Source organism: Branchiostoma lanceolatum, chromosome 4 (genome assembly GCF_035083965.1).
Source record: "Branchiostoma lanceolatum isolate klBraLanc5 chromosome 4, klBraLanc5.hap2, whole genome shotgun sequence".
Classification (NCBI taxonomy): domain Eukaryota; kingdom Metazoa; phylum Chordata; class Leptocardii; order Amphioxiformes; family Branchiostomatidae; genus Branchiostoma; species Branchiostoma lanceolatum.
In genome coordinates this window covers 21849331-21856378 of record NC_089725.1, presented here as the reverse complement: position 1 = coordinate 21856378, position 7048 = coordinate 21849331, and the positions used below count along the sequence as shown (strand labels likewise).

The window sequence follows — 7048 nt, the reverse complement described above, 5'->3', positions numbered from 1 at the left end:
GATGAAACAATATCCATTTGCCACTAGCAGTTCTCTCAATGTTAATGTTACTGTCTATTAGTAGCCATTCTTCATCATCTCCGGAGATGAAGTGAAAGTGACAAAACTCACGTTATATGTGATGATTTTGTTGCAAGGAATTTGCTACCGTAAAGACTGTTATGCTTCCCCTATACCAAGGAGGTTACACAGTGGGTGGTACTTAGCCGCCATGCGGCCTCACCAGTACTGCAGCTGTACGAGGTGTGCACCAACCTGGGATCACCTGGATAAATACTCCCGGTCAGAAATTCTAGTGTGACATGCTGTGGTGTGTTCCTCAGCAATAACAGAAATTATTTGTTTTAAGGTCGTGGGTGTGATAGTAAACTCACTGTTACGTCCATTGCAGCAATAGACAACCCCCACAAACTGGAAATGACTGTGACATAAAAGTGAAGAGCGGCCTAAAATGGTAACGTTAGACTACCAGTCTCCCCCGGTCGCTGGGAAAATAGTAGAAATTGGCCAAATAGAGTCAAATGTTTGAAGGGAGTTGGCTACGGAGAGAGGGTCAAATTCGCAACCGAGCTCTCTCCGTAGCCAACTCCCTTCAAACATTTGACTCTATTTGGCCAATTTCTACTATTTTCCCAGCGACCGGGGGAGTCTGGTAGAGTCTACTAAAATGGAACCAGCCGTTTCCTACCTGGCCGAAGAAACTCTACTCTACTCTACTCTACTCTAATAAAGAGGACGACCTCTCCATTGCCTCCACGGCATGTCATAATACATTTTATATATCTCGTTTTCGCAACGGGTTTGATCAGCAAAAATAGATAGACAGAAGACACCAAAGCTCACAAAAAAGTTCAATGTCAATGATCTTCAATGATTTGGGGCTGAGTTAACCACTTTGTACTTGGGCCGCGCCGGAATGGAGCGTGAGAAAAGTTAAATGGGCTTGAAGAGGAGAAATTACACCGGACAAGGACCCGGACAACCGAAATACCTTTTGTAGAAACCAGTTGGGTTTTATCTTTTCAACCCTTTTTGCACGTAGGCGCGGGCGGCGGGCGTAACATAAATCTAAGGATTTCTGCCGCTCGCAGTTCAACGCGTTCGAGTTTCATTTGATACCGTCCCGAATGACTGCACTGCGGGGCGCGGGTGTCACGGTCCGGACAAAAGTCGATCAATGCCCGCCCTGATTCACCGCGACAATTCGACATTAAACATTTATGAATCTACTTATGTGCATTGAAACAATTGACCGCAACTTGTGAAACGACTTATCGAGGATGTGCGAACAAGCTTGAGCACTTTCCGTCCAAACTGACTGTTTGTGGTGTTTCTGCGGTCTTGCCTTCCTGTGGAGTGTGGGGGAAGGATTATCAGAAGGACAAGAATCTACCCAAAGATTAGCTCAGAAAAATCAAAGTCCAAGACTGCTGTCATTCCTTGATTCAGTCAACAGGTCAAGGGTGAGTGTTTCTCAATGAGTGAACATGTTTAACCCGTGGGTAAACATGAGGCGGAGTAAGTGGGAATTATCGCCCCGATTTGCGTAAACACGCCAAACAAGCAGCCCTCATCAACATTCAGCGTATTAGCATAAACAGATGCCTGGGGTGCTGCTGCTTTTTCGGACGGAGTCGCTCGCAACCGGTGTTTGTGTTTCCACACGACCAGACGAATATCACCTGTCCAGCAAACAACTAGAGAAACCGTCAGGACCACAGGTGAGTGTGGGAAGGGCCGTATGATTAGGTAGAGTGGGATTTCGGCAGGAGATGTGGCCGGAAAGGGGTGGCAGCTGTGCCGATGTTGCTGAATGCATATGGCGGTCCTGGGGCGCCTTCCAAATCACAACCTATGCTATGTCAGAAACGCTCGGGCAAATCGTACCACGCAGCAGTTTTCTTATTTTGTGCCGTCCACGGCCGCCCCACTTACTTCCTGTTTGGTTTGTGTGCCGATAACCGATACACGGGCCTCTATTTGCAGTTGGTTTCATTTGGAGTACTTGTGTACACGGTGGAGACAAAGGATAAAAGAACGCAGTATGAATGGGAAATGAGCAGTGTGGTGAAAACTGACACGGCCGACAGCCGGTCCTCCCGACTACACCACAAATTATACTCCAGCTCCAGCGACGATCAGGTTTAGGCTACATGCCACAAACAACAAGGTTATGGAAATTATAATCGGCAAACTTCACAGCAGGAGGGAGCCAAAGGGAAGGGTCTGATATAAATACTACGATATCAACACTCGCAGCTAGGAGGTGTGCTGTCAATCACGGGCTGGCAGTTCGAATACTAGTAGTAACATCGCGGTGCGACAATGGCACATTTAACGTTAAAATTCACCATTTCTCGAGCGATTTTACCCCCAAATAGTAGAGAATTGTGTAGACAAATGAATCCCAAGTTACTCATTTCAGTATGAGAGGAGGTGATAGCGTTAAAACCTCGGAGTAGTAACCGTAAACTCCGAGGTCAGGCCCTTATGGGGGAGGGGTGCAAAATGGAAAACTGTCCTGCGCTTCATTCTAGTCCCAGTCACACTCTCACCAGTGATTTATAAACGTAATTTTGACGGATTTAAAACAGTTGTTTGTACGTCCCATAATGTCAAGGGGGCTATTATGAGTATCTCTGTGATTCTATGGCTCATACATTACCAGGCAAAGGAGATTCAGAAATAATTTGTTGCCTTAATCTTGATATCAGGGCAAATCATTCCTAATTCAATTTTAGTCCTAGCCCGGATCATGGACAAATGAGTTCCCCTCTCTCATAGATTGATTTTAGTGCCATTGTATCCTTTAGGGATAATTACAAAAGTCAGCCAGCATCACTCAGCAGAAGTTAGGCCATAGGAATATCAAATACCAAATCCTTTCCTGATCCAGGCCTATATGTTGCCCTAAGCCAGACATTATCACAGTTTTCCCACTGGGACGATAACATGGTTGTAAAAGTGAACTGTCAATATTTCACAGAGGAACTGATTTAAAGGCAAACATGCAGAGATATCTAAGAAATAAATGTTTTAAAAGACAAAAATCGGTACTGATCAGAGCTAGACTTGTTATTTTGCCACTGTAGAAGCCACTCACCTCCAGGCTAATCTGTTTACATTGCGGGTCCATTTCTGAACAACAAATGGTAAGAGGATATACACAAGCTGTCCCACAATTTGTGTATGATGAACCTAAAGAACAAAGTTCTTCTGGAAATAGATGATATAGGGGGCTAATGAATTGGGTTACTGTTTTGTTTTAATTTGACTTATGGGTAAGGCTTCTAACTGTTACATATGCTTAGTGTACTAGACAGCAGTAGACTGTGTAAATATGAGGCGTTCTCAGCACTGTGGCTACAGTGTTGAGATATTTGGCAGCAACTCTTGAGAACGTTGATTATGTAGCAACTCCTTGCGTTATTTCCCGACCGTTGTTGCATATTCTTTTGAAATGTAATTTGATGCAAATCATATTCCTTGCTGCTCCCAGGGGCTTGGCCTTTCGGTAAAATTCCACAGCATTCAAAATTATGCATCATATTAGAATTAGGTTTTATGTATTTGTTTCCCTGCCCTATCATACGTCAACACTACAATTTCAACAGGGTCAATAATCTTCTGGTGAAATCATTGAACTGGCATGGATGTCCTTCCAAGAGAGGTCTGTGGGATAGGTTTAAGGGTCTGTCCAGTCTGTCAAAAGGAGTAGCCAAATTGATGTTAGCTAACAAGCTTATTGATTGATTGCCAGTTTTTGATAGATGTTGTTTTACCTAAGGGCTACATTTGGAAGGGGGTAGATGTTTTGACTGATTGTGTTTCTACTGGTCTGTTTTATGAAAGCTTCTTTCAACTGGCAAAAATCCTATCAGCATGTTTCTAACCCAGTTGTTCAGAACAATGCATGTGCATAACATTTGCATCATCCTGACTGTAACACAGCACTGGCTACTTGTATTTACAGAAGAGGGTTGATTGTATTCAGATAACAGCACTGTATCTCACGTTTCACTTTATATCACCTTTGCAGATAGCTTTTAACCAGAAACAATGACTAGATGTGTAGTTTATCAATATTGTGTCTGCTCTGTTGGTACACAATGTTTCTATCCTCATCTGTCATCACACTTTTCTATTCATTTGGATGGCTCTTCTCTAGCCTTCAGTACTCCTATTTCAGTTGATCCAGCTGTTACATTCCAAATTAGGTTTTCCGTAATTTATGATAATTAGTTTTGTCAAAAGTAACTACGGTATAGCACTCGCCAGAGTCACCACATCAGATGACTGTTTTTTCCTGGCCTCAGACTCAGAGGAAATATCAGATGAAGTAGACGGACTGACATTGATTTTAGACTCCAAAGCACTCCCAAACTGGTATACGCTATGCAGAAAAAGCAACAATGTATATTATTATTTGCAGGTAGATAAAGAAGTCCCTACTTGCTAAGTTCCATGCTTATGCTGCTCTGTCTGATAAAATGAAATACCGCATAGCCAGATACAATACTGCATGCCCAGTTAACTGGTATGCTATGTTTCCTCTCTGAATTCTTTAATTTGAAATGAGTAATCTCATGTGGGATGCCATCAATGTCCGGCCCTGCAAGAATGTAGTGGTTGTTCCCACTGTACAGCCCGCCAAATTAGCTACAGTCAAGTGTTTTCAGCATTGGAATGAAGGAAAGGATCTGTAGTATGCAACTTGTTTTTCCAAACAAAATTCTGAAAGAGAGTTTGGTACAAACTATACAGACATTGCGTGTGCCGTGGATACTGATGATATTGGACGGTGTTGTTATCAAATGACATACAAGTTACAATTGATTCTGTCACCCTTGATACCAACCCAAGAGGTGTCTGTTTTACTTCACAATATCATGTCCACAGTACTAGTGGCACCTTTCTCATCAACTGCACGGTCCAAAGAAATGACTGCAACTAATGAGATATGGGCAATTGTGGGGTATGGTTTACATTAAAGGTATGTACTGAGTTGGATATCAGCCCCAGGGACAACTGCTTCCTTCCAGTAACAGTCAGTGGTCATGAGGAATGAGGGACTGGTGCATCAAGTCACACAAGAAAATAGCACAGCCATGGTAGGAGGAAACAGTCAGTTGAGCTGTTGGCATTTTCCTTTCAAAGGTGAAAAGCTACCGGTACTTCTTTAGAAGCTAATCTGAACCTTTGATGTTGTGGTGAGTAAGGAGTTACAGATGGACATGGAAGACTACAGAAAGAGCAGTAACAAGCGCTGGAGTTTGGTTAAGAACTCTCTTTCCTGCCCATTCCGCCAAGGGGAAAGATGCATTAGATACAGAGATCATTTGTACATGCCTGAAGTGCAGCCTTCCATACCAGATAACAATACCGTTCTCAGACTTATACACCTCTTTTACTGCCTGTTTACACAACACCTGATCACTATGGTAAATCTCCAATGGGCACCATTTGAAAGCTGTGCCCTATGAATGTCCTATGTTTAGTATCCTGTGGTTTTTGCTGTCCTTAGATCTCACCACCTTCAAAGATGAGGTAACTGATGCCCATCAGATAGCATTCTACACTATGGAGTCTGAGCAGAGCAACATAATCCTGGTGTCAGCCATTCTTAACCTTATGATGACAGTCTAACACAACACGCAAAATAAACATTCAAATATCCTCTTCAAGTGGTCTTATTCCGATCTGGTATACCTGATAACATATGAGCAGGCTTTTGTTTCTTGTTGATATATGCCTTAACTTTGATCCATGCTTGGAGAGGTAGGGTTCGGACTGCTCGCTATTTCCGTTTGTGGCTGTGGTTCCACTGGGCTGCCATTGTGAGGGATGGCAGTACTCGGCATAGACTGATAGAGCATGAATAACCTAAGAAACTTTGCCCATCCAAAATGTACTACTGATTATTAGCACTATGCAAAAAAATGTATAAATTTTGGTAAATAATTAAAATACTTAACCTCAGTTACTGGTGTATTGCGTGATTTGAAAGTGATTGGAAAGAACAGCTGTGTTTTGGGGATGTTTAATGTGGCGATCAGTGAGTGTTATGCAAAAATATTGTGTTTATGACAGTGTGACATCATCACGACATCAGGCAAACTTGGGAAGGTATTTTGATGAAAGAAAAATCAGACACTAATCATTTTGGCCCTCTATGCAAATATCTTAGGGGAAGAAGAGCTTGTACAGTTTGTTGCTGTTTTGCTGGATGCCTGTTTCTGATGATGCATATGGTGAGGGGAGGAGAGAAGGAGGAGGGCCCATGAAGTGATAGGCCTCTTTTTAAGTGTAAGGTAAACAAAGTCAGCAATGATACCACCACTCCCTTTTGATTTACCCACTTTGACAACTAGCCTTGTAAAAAAACTATTAGCCTTATGGTGTATAAAGGATGGCTATTGAATTCTGTGTTTACCCAGTGCTGTTGATTGACCAGCACCATCTCCAAGTTCCTACCAGTCAAAACAGTGGTTCATTTACTGAGTGATAGTCAATTAAACACATTGTAAAGTGATTAAGTTTTCTAAGACTAAGTAAACTTAGGCTTTTTTGGGGGGAGGTTTCTGGAAGCAATAAGACACATTATCAAGAGGAGCATAATGAAATGCTTCTTTCTTCTATTTTTGCCAGGCTTCTTTCTACATTTTTTTGTACTGTGAACAAGCCCCTGTACACACCAAAATTTGTCTTGGTTACAGCAGAAGTCAAGGGGAAGAGGTTAACGAGGGTATAGGTAGACTCTTTGTGTACAGCGTGTGAAGAATGTTAAACAGATTTCTTCTGGGTCATAGGAGTTGATTAGTCAAAATTACTTTAAGAGAAATAATCAGTGTGTAACCAGTAGTACAAGACAAGCTAGTGCCTTGTGGGTTAGATTTGATGGACATCAAACTTTCAACATACAAAGGACACCATTTTTGTTTGCTACGAAATGTAATGTATGAAATTAGAATATAGCTATTTGATAAACAGGGACAAATGTTTGCACTGTTGAATTGTTGTGTGTAAAATTTTTGGCATTTGGTTACTT

At 42.1% G+C, this 7048-nt stretch overlaps 1 protein-coding gene across 3 annotated transcripts in view; it reads left to right on the top strand.

Annotated features, from left to right (window-relative positions):
* The first annotated feature begins 1509 nt into the window (after nt 1–1509).
* LOC136433344 (cell adhesion molecule-related/down-regulated by oncogenes-like) overlaps nt 1510–7048 on the top strand; it is a 40593-nt gene continuing 35054 nt past the window's right edge. For 2 of the 3 annotated variants that reach the window (XM_066425459.1, XM_066425458.1), the window contains exon 1: nt 1512–1721. The gene's annotated coding sequence lies outside the window, so the exon portion shown is untranslated. Of the gene's footprint in view, nt 1722–7048 lie in introns of all 3 variants that reach the window. The other variant, XM_066425461.1, reaches the window with a different exon arrangement.